At 46.4% G+C, this 19,681-nt stretch overlaps 1 protein-coding gene across 2 annotated transcripts in view; it reads right to left on the bottom strand.

Moving 5' to 3' along the window:
* Positions 1 to 19,681, bottom strand: part of SYN3 (synapsin III) — a 432,592-nt gene that overhangs the window by 95,234 nt on the left and 317,677 nt on the right. The gene's annotated exons all lie outside the window — the stretch shown is intronic.

Here is a 19,681-nt window from a genome sequence, read left to right as displayed (position 1 = left end):
CCAGGTGCCCCATAACAATGTTTTTTTTTTTTAATGTACACACTAAGGGGTTCTTGGGTGGCTCAGTCAGTTAAGCGTCCATCTTCGCTTCAGGTTATGATCTCACAATTCGTGGTTCGAGCCCCGCGTCGGGCTCTGTGCTGACAGCTAGCTCAGAGTCTGGAGCCTGTTTCAGATTCTGTATCTCCCCCTCTCTCTGACCCTCCCCTGCTCATGCTGTCTCTCTGTCTCTCAGAAATAAATAAAACGTTAAAAAACATTTTATAAATAAATGTACACATTAAAACTACATCACAAATTTGGTTACCCTGCTCTGGAATTAAAAAAAACAACAACAACCTGTCATCTCAAAAAAAAAAAAAGGACTATCTTCATCTTTCAGAAATACACACTGAAGTATTTTCATATAAAAGGACACCATATCTTGGATTTGCTTGAAAATAATCCAGTGTGATATTTAGGAGGACACTTGCTGGGATGAGCACTGGGTATTGTATGTGAGTGATGAATCACGGGAATCTTCTCCCCCAAATCAAGAGCACAGTGTAAGTTAGCCAACTTGACAGTACATTAAAAAAAAAAATCCAGTGTGGGGTGGGGGTGTAAAGTGGCAAAACTGGGTCTGGACTAAAGTGGGATGATGGGTACATGGGTGTTCATCATATTTCTCTACTTTATGTATGTTTGAACATTTCTATAATACAACATATTTTAGGGAGCCCCCTTCCTCTGAGTGGTCTTGGGGAGCCCTAGGATATCCCTTGTTATGAGGATGAATGAAGGGGAAGGGCTGAAAAGTAGATTGGAGCCAAATTGTTTAAAGCCTCGTAAACTGTTCTGAGAGGTTTGGACTTAATCCTGCAAATGACAGGGAGCCCAGGAAGACATCTGTAACAGGAGAATGACACCATTAGATTTGCATTTGGGAAAGCTGGTGCCTCAACGATGGAGGGGGTATGAGTGTGTGTTTGGGGAGAAGAGATCAGGCAGGTGGAGGCCCTAGACCAAGACCTGTAGACAGCAGGTCGGCTTCCCCTTCACACTGTCCCTTGGGCTGTGCCACCAGGAAGCACCCAGGCTAAGTCAGCGGCTGCGGAACCGAGAGGAGGGATGGATGTGAGCAAGACCTCTTTTAACTTTGTTTCCCAGCATCAGGCTCTATTGTGGCTCCTTGTCACAACAAGGAATTACTTATTGCAATTGGCCAATAAGAATTACTTACTGTCTCCCTGGCTAGACTAGGTGTAGCCAGGCCAAGCCCATCTTCCTCCTTATCCCAGAGCTGGCCCGACGCCTGGCAATCGCCAACTGCTGAGTGAACAGACGACTGTACAGCATGGGGCTGTCTCTGATCACTCAATCTCTGAGGAATGAACGAGTAACCAGAGCAGCACCTGACACATGGTAACCCCTCAATAAATGTCTGTGGGTTGGTCTGAACTGATGTGAAATTGCAGGACACCGGGCCCGAGGTGGGTGAGGACGGTTCAGATCTCCCCTTAGCAAAAAGCAATTTCCTCCCAGCACAAGAGCTTTCAAAAAGGCCGTGGTTTCTAAGCTGAAAGGGGATGGGAAAAAACAAGCTGGGCACAGGGTTTGCCCATTAATATGTCAGCCCTTGAAACTTATGTCTCCATCTTTCTCTTGGCTCCTTGATGGGATGCTTCCTCCATTTCAGATGGATGGTGTTTTTCCTCCTTCTAAAAAAAGCTTTTTGATGCTTTTAAATTAGGCAAATGAGCAAGGGCAATGTTCATTTTTTCCTCCTTTCATTTAGAAAATGTGTGGCGTGCCAAAAGGCCGTTGGACGGAATGTTCACAGGCCACATAATAGAACAACAGAGGCTGCCAAGCTCCTAAATCACTAACCAGACAGGAGAATCTCAGCTCTTGGGACTTGGAGATCCTGGAGCCAGCACCATGGGTCCCCAGCAAGTGAAAAGATGGCCCACAGCCCGAGGTCTCAGCTGGGAAGAACACCCACCCCTACCTTGAGGAACTGGAAATTCAAAGTGGCTATACCTCTTTGAGCTCACCTCTCTGACAACTGCTTACAGACGGAGGAAAGTGGGTCCTCTTCTGCAAATCTAAGGGAGTTGGTCCAATGCCAGTATCTCCTTTCTGAACTTCAGTTTACTCATTGGTAAAGCAGGTCTAAGTAAAGGAATGCAGAAGAATAAAGAGGATCTAAATGCAGGTGTCTACCTATCTCTTTGTTGCTTGCCTCTCTCTGGAATCTGTGATGTGTTGAGCTTTGATGCCCAAGGTGTGGTTCTGGCACCAGCGGCCTCGGTGTACCTGGGCCCTTGTGAGAAATGCTGAACCTCAGCCCCATCCCGGACGTACTGCTCAGAATCTGCATTTTAACAAGATGCTCAGGTGATTTGTTTACGTGTCAAGGTTTGAGGAACACTGGTTTCTCTGACCATGTGATCTTAGCTAAGTCACTTTATCTTTGAACTTTATTCATTTATAAAATAAAAGGTAGTAATCTAAATGGCTTCTAGATCTGAAGTCCTATAAAGTCCAAGTCCTGCTAATAAATACCAGCCTTTGACCCTCAAAAGTTTCATGCCTGTTCTAAAATGTCAGGTTTTGAATTGGCCAGGTAATCAGTGAACCTGTGTTTAGGAGAGGTCACTGGGCCAGGCTGTGTTTGCGTGATGTGGAAGTGTATGTGTGACCATGCCTCCCAGACAGTCCCCTCTGAAACTATTGTGTCACATTATCAACCCTTAAATCTCAAATCCTTAAATCTCAAATCTAGAAAATACAGGCTCCAGCAGCATCAGACAGAATCCCAACCGTGGCTGATCGACTGCACCAACATTTCCAATTAATGGTTTCCCTGCATCCGTGTCCCTTACAATATGACTTTACAGGTCCTTCCAGCAAGATATGGACTCTATTTCCCCACCCCTTGCATCTGAGATGGCCTTGTGACTATTTTTTTGGCCAAGACAAGGCTGCAAAAATGATGCTAGGTCCTGAGCAGTGTGTGCTTGAATGCAGTGTGTGAGAAGGGACCCTTGTTGCGCTCCTGGGGTTCAATAACAGGTGCTTCAGGATAGTGAGGCAGCGCAGCATTGTCTTTAGAGTCAGGTAAGGCTGGGCCCTGGCTACCTTTGTCTTTTTCTGCCTCCTTAGGGCAGGAAGGAACTAAGAGCTCATTCATACCAAGGCAAAAGTGCCTTTCTCCAATTTTAACCCTTGCCAGGCATTTTAAAAGGGGATCAGAGACTTTGCTAAAGGCCCTAATGGAGCTCTAATAGAAAAAAGCATCTCAGCCCAAGTGCCATCGGACAGCGGGGTTTTGTGGTTGCTGTTTGCACACAGCTGTGTGAGTGCTGGTCTGAGAGGGGCTGTGGGGGGCAGGAATGGGGGCTCAGTCCAGCCCATGCTCCATTTGCTGAGCCATGCATGCATGCATGTGGGGGTGAGGAATTCTTTTCAGCTTGAAGGGACGCAACCTTTTCCAGGTCACCCCTGCATAGGGGGTGCCTCTTTCCTAATTCACTCAAGGTCTCCACATATGTTAATTTCTACTCCAGAGAGAAGGATATAGGAGCTACGGAGGTGGTCAAGAGAGGGTTGCATCATCTCCTGGGGAGCAACTCTGGGTTAGCACTTTTACCTTTATTTCCTCATTTATTCTGTCTTGTAACTCTACAAGGTTAGTACAAGGTATGGCCATTTTGCAAACGGGAAGACTGAGGCTCAGAGAGATTAAGAAGCATACCTAAGTTTATCCAGCTAACAGGTAGGGGAGCAAGCATACTGACTCAGATCTTTGTGACTATCTTGATGCCCAGGTGAGACCTGCTAGGTTTGAGAGTGATGACAGATAGCGATGAGTCCTGGACTCAGATTCAACTTTACCTGAGTGACCTTGACACCTCATTGCTTTCCCTGCAAAAAGGATGGAGTGAGCTCTGTCAGTACAAGAAGCGGTATTCTGAACCTCCACAAAAGGCCCTGTTTACTTATCATCTCACAGCTGGGCTGGATTAGTCCAGCTTCGGAAACAGCTTTCAGAAATCAGTGGGCTGGAAAAGTCCAATTTGTCCTGGAGAATGTGCTGAGGCCCCACCCATTCTCATCAGTGTCCCCTGCTCTGTATCTCCCATGACTGACCTCTCTATTTTGTGGCCCATCCCCACCTCTTTCTCAGGGTCAAAAAAAATGTCAGCATTTCTCCCTCCTCCATCCCCATCTTTGTCAAACTCCTGAAAGTCCACATTGGAAGGAGAAGCAGAGAGGAGGAAATTCCTTTTAGGACAAGCTGCCTGGATTTCCTTTTGCTTCCTGCCTCATTTCCTTGAGGCCTACATTTATTGATTTGAGGCCTGGGTCTTGAGGAAGTTGGGGTTGTTTGGGGGGCCAACAGTGAAGCCCAAGCTTCTTCATTCCTGAGGGGCAGCTCAGGGGGAGGCTTGAGGTGACCTGAGGGAAGGGCAGCTGCAATGTGTTTTCTCACAGCCACACTTGGGTTAACATTCCAGAAAGGCAGAGCCAGGAGGGACTTACCGCTCAGCAAGTCCAAAAGGCTCTGACTCTGGGCTCCTTCACCAGCTCCAAGGGGGCTGTGGACCTCCCGAAACTAGGTGCAAAAATGTCTCTCTCTAAGGGTGAGAACTGCATTTTTCAAGGAGAGGCACCATGGGCTTCTTCTGTTTCTAAAAGGTGGTTGAGGCACTTCCCTCTGTAAGCTAAATATGCAGAACGCTTCTACTTTAGACGTAATTTTTGTAGAAGGGGAAACTGAGGCCCAGGAAGAGGAAGTGTCATGTTCAAGGTCATTGAAGTGATTGAGCTCAGATTACAGACCAGCAGAAGTATAATTTGGGACTGGCGGTGGGGGAAACATATTCTTCCTGAACATACTTGCCCCAAGTATGGCCTTTTCCACAGTGTTTAACCACAGAGGGTTGACCAGATAGCTATAAGAGTAAGTTTAAAGACTTTAGCAGAAGTGCAAAGACAAGATTTATGATCCAGGGGGAAAAGGGAGTCAAAGTTTGTCAAAGAAAGGATCTTTAAAATATATAACACATACCTGCACCAATTGATAGCAACACCCCTCCTCCCCCAACCTGCCTGCACAAGCCCAGGTGGGGAACCTGGATATGGCCCCCAGATGCCTGGAATCCAGGAATGCTACCTTCCAATTCATTGCTCTTTCCTCCTCACCGTTCATTCAGCCAATACGGACTGATTTCTCAACTCCATACCAGATGCCAGCATATGGTAGTGAACAAGGTCTCTGCCTCCATGGAACTTGTTCAAATTGAGAAAACCAGTATCATCTTTGTAATAATAAGAGGGGACTCTGGCCCAGGGTGGGGTGGCACAGCTCTGTGTAAAGAGGCTCCTCCTCAAGCTTTGAGGTGCCCCCTCCCTCCCCAAGAGAGGGCTCTGACGGGAAGAGATGACACTAATGGTCATTTGTTTAAGATTCGACATCCTCCATCTCAGAAGGGTCTCCGAGGTTTTCCTGACTCCAAGGACACTGCAGATTCCCAGCTCATAATAAATGATGCTCATGAGCATGCCAGCCCTTTCTTTCTATGAGGCAATCCTTGAAGGCCTTTGCCAAGATAAACTGTTTGGCCTTCTGCCTTGAAAGTTGATCCTCTTCCGAGTCTGATTATTGCTTTTCTGAAACACAGGGACAATGACATCATTGCTCCCTCCCTGGCTTAGGGATTTGATGGTCAGCATGAAGTCAGGGTTTGGAATGGTGCCTGCTCTTTGCCAATGCCCAGGGAGGCCTGGGGTGGGGGCCCTGGAGTGAAGCAAGCTTGTGAGGGAGGAGTGGGCTCCGTGAGGTCCCCAGAGGCTGGGAGGAGGGTTCCCTTTTCAATCTGTTGCTGGCATCTGGGTCTGCCTTGCTGTGCACAGGAAGGGCAGCACTCTGAGGAGGGCTGAGTATGTATCAGTGGACATGCACCTGTCTGGCTATGCCAGTTGTTAAAATATTGGAAAACTTTCATCCCTACCGGTAGCCATTTGCTGGGTGTCTTCCTGCCACCGCTGTTGCCTTGGCTTCTCTCCTGTGCCAGCTCCTCCCAATTTCTGCCACGGAGCACCTCCAGGCCCTGGCCAGCAGCCCTCTGATGGCTGATGCCAGTGCCATACCAGATAAAGTGTGGCTACTTGCACAGGGATGTAAGGAATTTGTCTGGTTTGGTGTCCAGACACCTGCAGGAACATACAGCCATGCGAGTTTGGGGCAGGGCCTCGGCACCACTAACGGGAATTCCCTCTCACCACTGTGGGGCTTGGTCCTCGTGCAATCAAGGGTGAACACTTCCTTTGCCTGAGGCTGGGAGGCACCTTGGAGGTGCTCTAGTCCAGTCCACTCTATGAGCAGAAGCCATCTATCTGCAGCTCAGAAAGGGGAAGTCATTTGTTCAAGTAATAGTAAGTTAGTGACTGATCCAAGACTTCTGTCTGTTCTTCAGGTTATGATACCCAAGGAAACATTTGTACCCAAAGGGCCTGAACTTGGGGAGAGAGATCACAGGTACTGAGGTGGTCTATATATTCCACTTAGAGCACAACTTTCCCCCAAACAAAAAGAAAGGTGGCGCCATGTTGGAGAAAACTCTGGGCCAGAGACAGCAAACCTGAATGCTCAGAGGAGCCCATCAGAGACTGATGTCAGTGGAAAAGAGGTGGTATCATCGTCATGACACCTGAGGCAAGCAAATATCTTGGCTTCAAAGAGCCAGAAGACATTCCAAGCATTCTTCTACCCCTCATCGGCTCCCTTTCTGCACCCATGGCTGGTTTAGCAGAACAGCAGACATTTTCTCTAGCTTGAGTGGGTGTTAGACTTCACCTCAGCATGGAGTCAGTCATAATCACGTTACTCAGTGACTTGGCATGGACCTCGGCAGTGGTCTCGAATTGGCAGTGCATGGGCTGAATGTGGCCTGCAGATCTATTTCATTGGGCCCATTCAGTGTCTTTGATTTTTAAAAATTAAATAAGTTGCCAAAGTGGGAGATTTTATATAAAAACTTGGACACAAGGCTCTTCTTGAATAATCGTTAGGGATTTGGCCACTTATGTGCCCACGTTTCTGCAGGAAGGACCAGCCCCTTTCAGATGGGGCATGCATTTCTGTTTGCCACTCTGCATTCCCACCTCTCCTGCTGGCTTCTGTCATCTGCTGGCCCAGAGGTGCTCAAGGCTGCCCCCATTGGCCCACCACTCTCGGCCCACCACCGCTTGCCACATGAAACTCCCTCGCTTTTTGTTCCTTGGAAAAGTTGTGATCTGGATGGAATAAACAGGCCACTTTTTCTGTCCAAATTCAGGTCCTTTTGGGTATGGGAGATGCTCAAGGTCTCAGGCCCATCACAGAGATAGTCTTTGGTTGACTGTTGGGCTGTGATTTCCGAGGCTCCTATCCTTCCTTTCTGCCCACTCCCTCCCCCAGCAAAGCCCTTCTTTCCACCCAGGATACCCAGCTCCTGATGTTCCGTGGCTGAGTGCCACATCCAGACCACTGCACTGTGTAGACATTTGTTTAACACCTGTGATAGGTACTGTGTGGGGATTCAAGCATCAGACACATGTTCTGACTTTTTGTTTCAAGGATCTGGCTTAGGTTGTGGGCAACACACAGAGACACATGACCCAAAGTGAAGGCCAAAAATGCTGCATCATAAGAAAGGCTTCGAAAAGGACAGCTGCCATCTGCTGGGGAAGGGACAGGAGGGATCAGGAACTGCCTGATAAAGGACAAAGTGTTTGAGATGGGCCTTGAAGGACCACTAGAATCTCAAAAGATGGGAACTGGTTGGGGTAGGGAGGAAAGAGTGTTCAGGGCAGGCAAAGGAACCGGCTTGAGAAGAGGCTAGGGTGGGGAGGAGGGTGTGCATGGAGCAGTGTTTGGCTGAGGCAGAGAGGCAGGCAGATGACGTGGGACCTAAGACTGGAAAGATGTCTGGAGCCTGGCCAGGAAGGGCCTTGACTGCAGGAGTTGGTATTAGAGGAAGGCTGTGAGCCCCATGAAAGCGTAGACAAGGGAGAGGTGTCACCAGTGGTTCATACCTCCAAGTGAAGGACTGATGGCTTGTTTTGGAGAGAGAAGGAAGAGAGGAAGGTAGGAAAGCAGATGGGCACCTGGGCAGAGGTGGGAGCGAAGGGGACACTGTTGACCTGCTTCAACCAGGGAACAGTGAGGGAGAAGCAGCATGGGAGCATGGAGTCACCAAGCTGCCATTTTAAGAATCATGCCATTTCCCATCTGGAAGAGGCTTTGGAGCGTCCTACTCCATCCACCTTCTCATTTTACATTGGAGGATGCAGAGGGGCCCTGGGGAGGGGGAAGTGGGGGACCCGGATCCTGAAAGTGCAAAGTTGAGTAGTCTTCTCTTTCACAGTTTCTGACACACAGTAGGTATTTGGTAAATGTCTGTTCAAATTATGAACATGTTGATTTCGGCCTAGAACTGACCTGGTAAATTGGGAAGTTGGGTCCCTGGACACCTGCTTGGTAATAATTTCCATGTGTTTCCCCTTCCACCACTCCCAGGGAGCCCTCCTCTTTGGACAAAGACTCCAGGGATACTTACGCCCCGATGTGGGCTGTCAGTTCCCATGTGGGCCCTGGTGCTGGCTCAGGAGTTGAGGTATGGGGAGCTGTGGCCCCCTCCCTCCTGCCCACTCTCCTCCCAGGAGGGTTATGTAAGTGGGCGGTGGTACCCCAGCAGGCTGGTGGCTTCCTGCAGCAGCGGCAGGGCTGGGCATCCGAGCTGGCACCGTTTGAGCTCACCGCAGCATTCTGAACATTTGGGAACACAGGAAGGGCTGCGTTTTTTAAGCTCCCTTTGTTTTCAAGTGGGGTCTGGAGCCCACGGGGAGGAGAAAAACAAAACCAGGAAAACAGATGGCTTGCTTTGCAAAGACAGCATGTGCAGTTGCTGTGGCTTCTGTACGTCCTAATGCACCCCTGTCCTTGTTCACATTTGTGTATCTGCACATCCTGACGCACACACGTCCCTGGGCCTACACCTGCCTCAGGCATACAGAGACACAGACATCCCAGAAGCTGAGACTTCTGCACACGTAGACACTACCCAAACCTAACAATGGAGGGAGTCAGACATGCCGACAGCAAACGAAAGCGTACACATAACTATCTAGAAACGTGGAGATCATCTCTTCTTACTCCCTGGGTCCACCTTGTACAAACATGGAGGAATACTTTTTGGAGGGGCCGGGGAGCCTGCCGGCCCCTGGGGAACCTCTGTATCTTTACAGGAGACCAGCAGCTCCTGCCTCTGGAGAGAGTGGACAGGCAAGACAGTTTCCAAAGGCTCCATGGTGCAGAGAGCAAGTCCTTTTGCCTTTCCCCCTTTCCCTATAGTGTTTGCGTTTCTAGAATGTTCCACCTAGTGTCCTCATTTAATTTATGAGTTTGAATTCTTCTTTCACAAAGTGAACCCTTTATGATTAAGGAGAAGTGAAGGACTATAAGCAGGGAGAGGCCTTGCAAGGAGGAGGTGTCTGGGACTGGCTGGAGCAGCTGGGTCTTGCACATTTCTCACTGTGCTGATCAAGTGTAGCCAAAGGGCTGGAGAAAAGAAGCTTGAAGAGAAAACCTAAGGGGTGGGCTTCACAATTTCTCTGAAGACAAAAGGAGAAAAGAAAAGGGAAAGTCACTCAAATCTTTATCTACCAGCTGAGAGATACCTGATTCTCCCTTCTAAAACCTGTGCCTGGGAATGTTTGCTTTGGTGTGTGCTCCATTTCCCTAATTGAAATGGAAAAGTGGGGGTCTTTCTCTGGAGGAAGAGGCTCTTTTCTCCCTGAGGAGAGGCCCAGGGGAGCTGTGGGGCCCTCTAGGGAAGGAATTAGACCCAGATGAAGCATTGCTCTGCCTGTTGGAGAATCTGGAGCTCTCCAGGAAATCGGGGAAGCCTGGGAGTGTGGAGCCTGGGAGATGGAAGATGAAGACCCCAGGTGCAAGCCTTTCCGTGTCCCCCCCAAATCTTTGGTGACAGCCAGTATGCCCAGGAATCGCCTAGGGTTCCCATGAGGGCCCTGGTCCTCCAGGGCATAAGTCTCCCGGGAGATTGTGAAGCAGATGAGGGTTCAAGAAAATCACATCTAGATCTCAGAGAGGCAAGCAGAGAGGCCCCACCAACATCTGGGCAACACGTGTTGAAGTATCTACACACTCTAAAGCACTGTGTGACACAAAGAAGCATTTGTTATCCTGTTTAACATACACAAAAATTGTCCTCAAAATGTTTGTGTTGAGTGGTTGACAATTATGAACATTAACTAGAAAAGAGGCTGAAAAGGCAGACTCTCTGGGTCAGATCCCTGGGAGAGCCAGCTCTAGCTCCCTCTCTCCCTCTCCCTTCCCTTCATTTCCCTTTCCTTTCTTTTCCTTAAGTTTATCTATTTATTTTGAGAGAAAGACAGGGAGAGAGAGAGAGAGAGAGACAGACAGAGAGAGAGAGAGAGAGCACACAGGAGAGACAGAGAGAGAGAAGGAGAGAGAATCCCAAGCAGGTTCTGCACTATTAGCACAGAGCCTGATGTGGGGCTTGAACTCACAAACCATGAGATCATGACCTGAGTCAAAACCAAGAGTCAGATGCTTAACTGACTGAGCCACCCAGGCACTTCCAGCTCGGGTTTTCTTGAGCATGATGTGGGGGTTGGGAGGGATACCTGCCAGTGGAAATTCACTTCTTCCCTGAGCAGCTAACCTTTCCCTACCTGCCTGGCTCTAAACAGCTCTTTGCCTCTCTCTTTTCTGTCATCCACAGGTTTATTTAGGCAGTTTCTAAATATTTTTCTGTATATTTTGCTCTGTTGCAATCTTTCTTCTTTTTTTAAAAAAAAATTTAAAAATGCTTTTATTCATTTTTGAGAGACAGAGAGAGACAGGACACTACTGGGGTAAGGGCAGAGAGAGAGGGAAACACCGAATCTGAAGTAGGCGTCAGGCTCTGAGCTTGCAGCACAGAGTCCGATGCAGGGCTTGAACCCATGAACTGCAAAATCATGACATGAGCCAAATTCAGACACTTAACCAACTGAGCCACCCAGGTGCCCCTGCAATTTTCCTTCTTGACCAGCTCCTCAATCTAAGTATCTCTTGGCATGTTCTTCAAAGCTCCTCCAACCATGATAGTGACGCTGATCAGGCAAGGGAGGCCAGATGTGAGGTGGGTAAGAGCATGTATCCTCGAGAGGGCCAGGGCTCGACCATCAGGGCCTAGACTAGGGTAAGGAGAGTGAGGCACTTGCTTCAGATACAAAATATAAGGGGGTGCTCCAAACTCAGTAATCAAAATAAAAATGTAGTATAATATTTTTTAAAATAAAATTCAATGCAAGTAAATTCTTGATGAATAAAATACTGACATTTTAAACACAGGCAGAATCTGACCTTGTATTCATATGACCCTACCACACTCGCCTCAACCTGATCCTGGCTCTTTGTGGGTTTGAGTCTTGACTCTGCCTCTTGCTAGCTGGGCACCTTGTTCTTTCTTAAAAAGTTGATGTATAGTTTATATTCAGTAAAAGGAACATATCCAAAGAGTGCATCTCCCTAATGTTTACATACGTGCACAGCTGTGTGACTACCACTTGATCAAGATATGGGGCATTTCTATCACACCAGAAAGTTCCCTCTTAGAACCCCCTTTCTTGCTTAAAACCCTTCAAAAAGTTTTTACTCCTGCCAGGATAAAGATCAGACCCCTTTGTCCCGGCTCTTTGCAGGTATATCTCCTACCTTTCTGTCTGAAGCCAGATACATGTATGTTTTACTAAAAACTCCAGTCTGTCTAGCATATCCCACTGCTGAGACTCTCAAGGCAGAACCTGACCTTGAATTAAAAAGCAACACTGATCCCAATCCTAACTCTAACCCTAGCTAGAGAGGCATTTTCAGATGTTCTCAAAGGCCAGATGACCTTTGTGCACCTATTTTGAAATCCCCAACTTTCTGGGCCCTTCAGTCATCTGAGTATATCTTCTGCATAGCTCTGCTTTAGGCTTGAGACTGGGGATCCTGAAGTTCTTCCAGAAGCAAGGAGAAGAGGATTAAAATCTACCTGGAGTCAAATAAGTCACAGATCCTCAGAGCAGGAAGGACTATTGGAAACCACCTGACATAACCCTAGGCTTTCAAAGATGGGCAATCTTTTAGGTACTGTGTCTTTCCTAAGATTCAGTAGTAATTACACTTCTTATTCAACAGTTACTATGTGCCAGGTATCAACGTGCTTTCTATTCATAATCTCATTTAATCTTCTTGCCATCCTATGAGGTGGGCACTGTTAAGATTTTTGTTTTATGAAGACACTGAGGCCCAGAAAGGGTCAGTGACTTGCCCGAGGTCACACAGCAACAAAAGGTGATGTAATATTCGACCCCGGAGTAATCAGACTCCAACATCTCCACTCCAAAGCCTGCTGTGCCCAAGTCAGAACCCTTTTTATGGCACCATAGGCAGGGAATGAATAGTCTAGGAAGTGAGGCATTTACTTTTGGCTCTTGTTTTTACTTCTTACAAAACAAGTCAGATAGTGAAGGGTCAAGATCACGTCGCCCCTTCTGTTGGTTCACCAGGCGCCAGAGAGACGTTGCGCATCGGCAGGGGGCTGCCCTGGACAGATAAACGTATTACGGCATCACTTGGAAGGGTGGGATCATTGCCTAATGTGGGAGCATTGGGTATGTGAGTGGGAGTGCTCCCATATCACTAGGCACAACGTGGGGCTGTGGGTATTTCCAGCACTGGCTTCTGGGATGTGGGGGATGTGGGAGGAACAGGGAGTGGTGGATCTCTCAGGACACTGGAGGCGGCAGCTTGGTGTTAAGAGACTTGAAATGCAACTTGGACATGGAGTTCTGCTCTGAGTAGCGTATTATGGTGGTTGGATCACTTGCCTGGGCATTTGGAATCCCAGATCTGACATTTTGCAGCTATGTGACCTTGGGCACATTACTTCCTCTTTCAGAGTCTCAGGGTCTCATTTGTAAATGTGACTATATTTATGCGTGTGCAATATTTGGGAAGTCCTAAATTAGTAGGAAACAGCACTGTGACCTTGGGCAAGATACCTTCCCTTTGAGGCCTTAGCTTTTTTATCTGTGATCAGGGAAGGGTCAAATGATCTCCAAAGTTCCTTCCTGCACTAAGACTTTATGACTGTGAATCTGTAGTCCTGTGCTTAGGGGGTTGGGGCAGGAAGCTCAGTACTGGGGCAGAAGTCTTCTCAAGCCAGTCACCAGCTGTCTGGCAAAAAACAAAACAAAACAAAAAAAAACAACCCTCCTTAACCTTCTTCCTACTTATTTCTCAGTTTGGCTCAAGGGTTGATTATATTACTGACAGAGAAATAAACCAAGAGGCCAGAGCAATCACTGCTTCACTGTGTTTTCTTAATCTCATTTTCTATTTATGTACCGCACGCAGGATTTGCAAGAGTAAGGGACTGCCATGGATGACTTTGATACTGACTTTCATTAGTTCACTGAGTACTTATCGATAATAATATAAAGCCCATCCCCTGGCCAGCACTTGACAGTTCATATAGTGGTTAAGAGTGCTGGCTGTGAAGCTACAACCCTCTGGTTCTATCTCAGCTCCTCCACAGAGAGGTTTATGACTTCAGGCCAATTACTTCTTTTGCTCTGTACCTCCATTTCTTTATCTGTGAAATGGGAGCAATCATAGCACATAAATCTGCTATGAGATTTAACTGATATGACATCATGTGAAGCATTTATCATGAGGGCCATGATAATACCTAACGTATTGGCTATTATTTATACAAAACACTTCATACTCATTTTCTCTCTCTCTCTTTTTTAAAGATTTTATTTTTTTTAAGTAATCTCTACACCCAATATGGGGCTTGAACTTAACAACCCTGAGATCAAGAGCTGAATGCTTTACCGACTCAACCAGCCAGGCGCCCTTTCATATTCATTTTCTGATTTCACACACCTATCAATTCCATCAAGCTGCAGGATTTTATTACTCCTGTTTTTGGCTCAGACAGTTAGTAAGTGCAGAGCCCCTTGGTTTCTATCCCACAGTTTCTGAAACCAAGGCCATTTTTGCTGTCCTCCAAGGCCCTGACCTCTCTGTGGAATAACAGGCAGTGTTGGATGAAGTGTCCCCCAAAGCAAGGTTGGTCCCAAGTGCTTAGGCATTAAGAAAAGCGGGAGGATCCTGGTGTCTGGGCCCTGGATGGGGTTCTGAGGACAGCAGGTTTGGACACCTGTGGCAGAAGGAGAGAAAAAGGCATCATGGGTGGGAGCTGATCATGCTGAAGGCCTGGCTTCAAGAATGACTTAGCCTATTTAGAGAGCAGACAAGGCATTGCCACTTGGGGCAGAGCATTCTTCGAAGAAAGTTGCAGGAGACAAGAGAGGAAGTGATACTTGCTGACATTTACTGAATGCTTATAAGGCGCTGTTCTGAATAGCCTATAGGTAATTACTTATTAAAGTCTGATAATCACTTTATCAAGTAGGAATCAATATTATCCCTGTTTCACAGATAAGGAAATCAGGGCCCAGAGAGGTTAAGTAACTTGGCTGAGGTCACAAAGCTGATAAATAGAGCGGAGCCAGGATTCAAACCTGGGTGGGCAGTCTTGCACCAGAATCTATGTTCTTAATACTATGCTATACAGCCCAACTCAATAGGAGCGTGATTATCCAAATAAATTAATGATTCTCAGCATCTGCTACATGCTATGGAATTCAGTAAAAATACTGCCAACTTCTCTTTACAGAGGTGACACAGACACCCTGACAGGGAATTTTAGCGATGCTCTGAAATACAAATCAGATGGCTTAACTCCCTCGTGAAATTTACCAGGCAGCTTCCAACAACACAGTGATGGGGGTTTCCTCTTTACCCTGAGGGGTTTCATGGCTTTGGCTTTTGCTCATCTGTTCTCCTTTTTCTCTTTCCCTCTAACTTCTACTCATCTTTGAGGATTTCTACCAGGCATATTATCTCCTCCCCAGGAAGCCCTTCATGGTTTCCCATTACTGGGTTCCATGGCTCCTCTGTGATGTTGTTGGATACTCTGCCCACCTCTATCCCACACCTTGGGCAGAAATGACGCTTATTGGGAGTGCTCACATACTCTCAACTCTGTGCTACATATTTATCAATCATTCATCCATCCATCGATCCATCCATCCATTCATCCATCCATCTATCCATCCATCCGTCTTCTATCCACCTATCTATTTTTTATCTTCCGTCTTCTTTTTCTCCATTCTCAGAATCTGGTACTGTATTTGGCATACATTTGGGGGATCCATATATACTGGCTGAAATAAGTGGATCAGAGTCCTCAGTGATTCTGATAGAGGGAGATATTTAATCACAGCTGATACTGCTTCATCCCCACTGACTTCATTTTCTCAACCCAAATCAGGGCATATCTGTAGACAGTGAAGCCAAGTACAGTAAAACCTTGGATTGCAAGTAACTTGTTCTGTGAGTGTTCTGCAAGATGAGCAAACATTTCTAATAAATTTTAAATTGATGAATGAGCGATATCTTGCAATATGAATAGTACGTGACACTGAATGTCACATGATCACAACTAAGCCAATGGTTCTCTCTTTCTCTGCAGGATTGTGAGTGATTGTCTCCCATGCTTGGATGCTGGGTCTCAGGCCATGGTGTTTGGCAGGAATCAGTGATTTTTCAGAACATTGGAAGATGCCCACAATAGGCACTAGTGAATATTTTGTCACTTCAAAGCACCTATGGACAGTCTTTTGCGTTTCCATCTAAGCGTGAGCTTAGGAATGCTTTGCTTCATTCTAGGTCAGGCTGCCTGCAGATATAGTCCCTTTCCTCTGCTGCCTTATTGCCAGTTACATTAAATACAGTCTATGACAATAGTTATTTAGTACAGTACTGTAGTCAACATCCATGCGAACATATACAGTGGCCCCCAATCAGAAAAAGATTCCATCAAGCCAATACATAGCAGTGATTCCGTTAGTGATAGTGAAAGTCACCCTACACAATAACCCTCCTCTTCCACGTCTCCCTTACACCAGCCAGGAAGGTTTTCGAAGATTAAGCGCAGGTTAATTTTTCTTAACATTAAGAAATTCTTAACATTAACATTCTTAACAGTTTCTTTTTCTTAACATTTTGTATTTTCTTTATTATATTATATTATATTATATTATATTATATTATATATATTGGTAATCATTTTTATACGAATATTTTTGGGTTGTGGTATGAACCATGGTAATTATTTTTATATGAATATTTTTATATGAATATATGTGGAATGAATCATCTGGGTTTCCATTATTTCTTATGGGGAAATTTGTTTTGATATACAAGTGCTTTGGATTACCAGCATATTTCCAGAACGAATTATGCTCGCAAACTAATGTTTTACTGTATTTGAAATAAGGACATTCAGGAAATTAGAACATTCTTCTGCATGGTGAAGGGCCATTCTGTCTTCAAGTCCCAGTTCAGGCCTCACTTCCTCCAGGAAGCCTTCCCTCTCATCCCCAGGCCATGTTAGCTGTCTCCTCTGCCCATACTCCCAGGTATGAACTTCTGGTACCACAAATGTATCACTTATGTTGTTACTTGACCCCCTTCTAGACTATAAGCCCCTTGGGAATATTTTTTTTTTCATGTGCCCAGAATCTACTACATACAATACCTAGCACAAGGCAGCTGTTTAAAAATGTTTAGTAAGTTAACAAAATGGTTATCTCATTTAGATTAAAACCTCCTTGAAGGATGATTTAGAATGCCTAGGCCAGTGGTTTTCAAACTGTGCTCCTTAGAGCACTAGGGGTTCCACTAAGAGGCTGCAGGGGCCACTGTTGGGATAGGGAAGGGGTTGAGCAGGTAGGAATCCAGACCCTAGCTCCTCACAGTCTCCATAAATATACTTATACCTGTCAGAGCACATGGATTCATCCTTGGTTTAGAACACAGAGCCAGAAGACGTATTATGGATAAGCACTGGACTTCAAGTCAGGAAGCCCTGGTTTGCCCTGAGGCTTACAACTGGGTGTGCCTGGGCATTGGCTCATCTGTCTCTTTACAGCGATATGGGGGCAATCATACCAGTCTCTCAGACCAGTTGCTTCATGGTATCATCATATATAAGAAAAGCATAAGTAAATTGTGCACAAACGTTGGTGAGTGGTGATTCAATTACAGAACGGCAGGCAGGGCGAGCCTCCTTCTGACTTGTGATTCTGAATATTATTTATTTTATTTTTTTAAGTTTATTTATTTATTTTGAGAGAGAGAGCAAGAAAGAGCAGGTAAGGGGCAGAGAGTTTAATGGCTCTGAGGTTCCTTTTCAGGGTGAGGCAAATGTTCTAAAGTACAGGTGGTGATGGTCGCACAGATCTGTGCATGTCCTAAAAATCACTGAGTGGCACACATTAAATGGGTGACTTGCACAGTATGTGAATTATATCTCCATAAAGTCGTTAGAAGAAGAGCCAAGCAAATGCCCTCTGAGGGATGTGGGTGGGGGGGACCCCACTGTTTGAGAAACCCTTTTCTGGTTTCCCAAATTAAGCAGCACTGGATTCAAGAGGTGCAGACTGCTCCTCCTTGGCTTCCAAAGATGGGAACCCCTACTTGTAGTCCATTTCTTATGGAAATCTTCTCACTGAGCTTCTGGTTAAGGATTTCCTCCATCTTCCAGAAGGATAATCTGAGGCACAAAGCTGTAAGGTGCCTGGAACCATGGTCAGTGTCCCATCCCAAGCTGTTTTGATCAGATGCCCAATGAAAACAATTTGCAGATGCATCTCAATGTATGACATTATTTGTGTTTATGTATTTAAAAATTATCCTTGCATAACTATGCAGATCCATTATGAGCATGATCAAATATGCATGCAATTTACATTTTAAAAGGTGTGCTTGAAAAGAAGGAACAGGGAAATCTTTGAGTTATCTGCATGAAGTTTATGCTCACACTTTCTTCCTGCCACCTAATCTCATCCTGTAGACTGGAGGTCCAGAGTGTCTTTGAAATCAACAATCAAGGTGTGTAAGAATATTTAGGAGTGGAATTAGAATGTATGTTGGGTAGTCAGGGCAGGCTCATAAAGGGAGGCACCATAGATGGAGGGGTGCTTGGGTGGCTCAGTTAGTTAAGCATCCGACTTCGGCTAATGATCTCAGTTCATGGGTTGGAGCCTGGGGTCGAACTCTGTGCTGACAGCTCAGAGCCTAGATCCTGCTTCGGATCCTGTGTCTGCCTGTCTCTCTCCAACTTGTGTGCATGCGCGCGCACTCTCTCTCTCTCTCTCAGATAAATAAACATTTAAAAAAAACGGGGGGGGAAGGAACTGGAGACCAGAGAAGGGCCTGTTATGTCCACATCCCAGTGTTTCAAAGCTCACTAGCTGGGAGAAGTCAACTTTGAGCTTAGCCTTCTCATTTGTAAAATGGGGATAAGAATATTTACCTCACAGGATTGTGCAGAGCATTAACTGTGAGAATGTGACTGAGGAAACAAAAGGAGGGATGTAGGAAACCAAGTTCAGTTCCTCAAACATATATTGAGTACCCACTGTGTGCCAGAACCTACTGAGTGCCCGGACTGGGATATGGAGGGGAATCTGACTGAATTACCACCCTTCAGGGAACCCACAGTTTATTGGGGAGATAAGAGACATAAAGAGAGGGTGAAGCCAGATGCTGACAGTGGAGGGTAAGAGGAGAGAATGGAGGAGGGGGAGAGAGATGACCTCTTCCACTTCCAGAAGCTATAAATAAGAATAAAGATCCTTCTCCTGGGTGCCAGGAGGCAGCTGTTCTCCAGGTGAGTGTCAGGTACCCGGGGGTGAGAGGGTGCCTTTTCAGCAGGCCCTGGCTCGATTTAATGTTCCCAAGTGAATCCTTCCTGGCCTAAACAAGCAGGGAGTTTGCCAGGCCTGCAAACAGACAGACACATGCACAGGAAGTGCAGCGAACTGCTGGGCAGATTATTTTTGTTTTCCCCTCACCACTACCACGGAGCAATCAATGACATTCCTTTCTTGCCTAAACAAACACGTTTGTGTCCTGGAGCCTGCCAGGAAGTGAAGAAATCCCCTCAGGAATAGCCTCTCTCCACCCCTGGCCTCCTCCCTCCTTCCTTTCTTGGGGAAGCTGCCTGGAGGCCTCCAGCATGGAAGCCGAGGAAAGAACTTGGTTGAGGTCTCCAGAATCACTGAGCTTCTGTACCTCTGAGCCTCATAACTTGAGCACAGCTCGATTCTTGAGAATGATTTCCAATGTCAGGGTGTGAACCCATTAGGGGGTAGGAAGATGGCAAGGTGGGGTGGGGAGAAGATGTTTCCAGTTCTAAGAAAATACAGATGGAGCAGAACTGGGAAAGGGCTCGGAGGGAAAAATGGGTATTTTGACAGTGACATTCCTTCCTCCAGAACATTTTTATTAGAAATCAAGAAGTCAGGGGGCGCCTGGATGGCTCAGGGAGTTAAGTGTCCTGCTCTTGGTTCGGATCATGTCACCATCTCACGGTTTGTGAGTTTGAGCCCCACATCAGGCTCTGCACTGACAGGGCAGAGCCTGCTTAAGATTCTCTCCCTCTCTCCCTGCCTTCCCCCACCCCTCAAATAAATTAAAAAAAAAAAAAAAGAATGT

Source organism: Hyaena hyaena, unplaced genomic scaffold, assembly GCF_003009895.1.
Source record: "Hyaena hyaena isolate Hyena2069 unplaced genomic scaffold, ASM300989v1 scaffold_46, whole genome shotgun sequence".
Classification (NCBI taxonomy): Eukaryota; Metazoa; Chordata; class Mammalia; order Carnivora; family Hyaenidae; genus Hyaena; species Hyaena hyaena.
The sequence above is the reverse complement of the archived record's forward strand: the minus strand, read 5'-3'. Positions and strand labels throughout refer to the sequence as shown.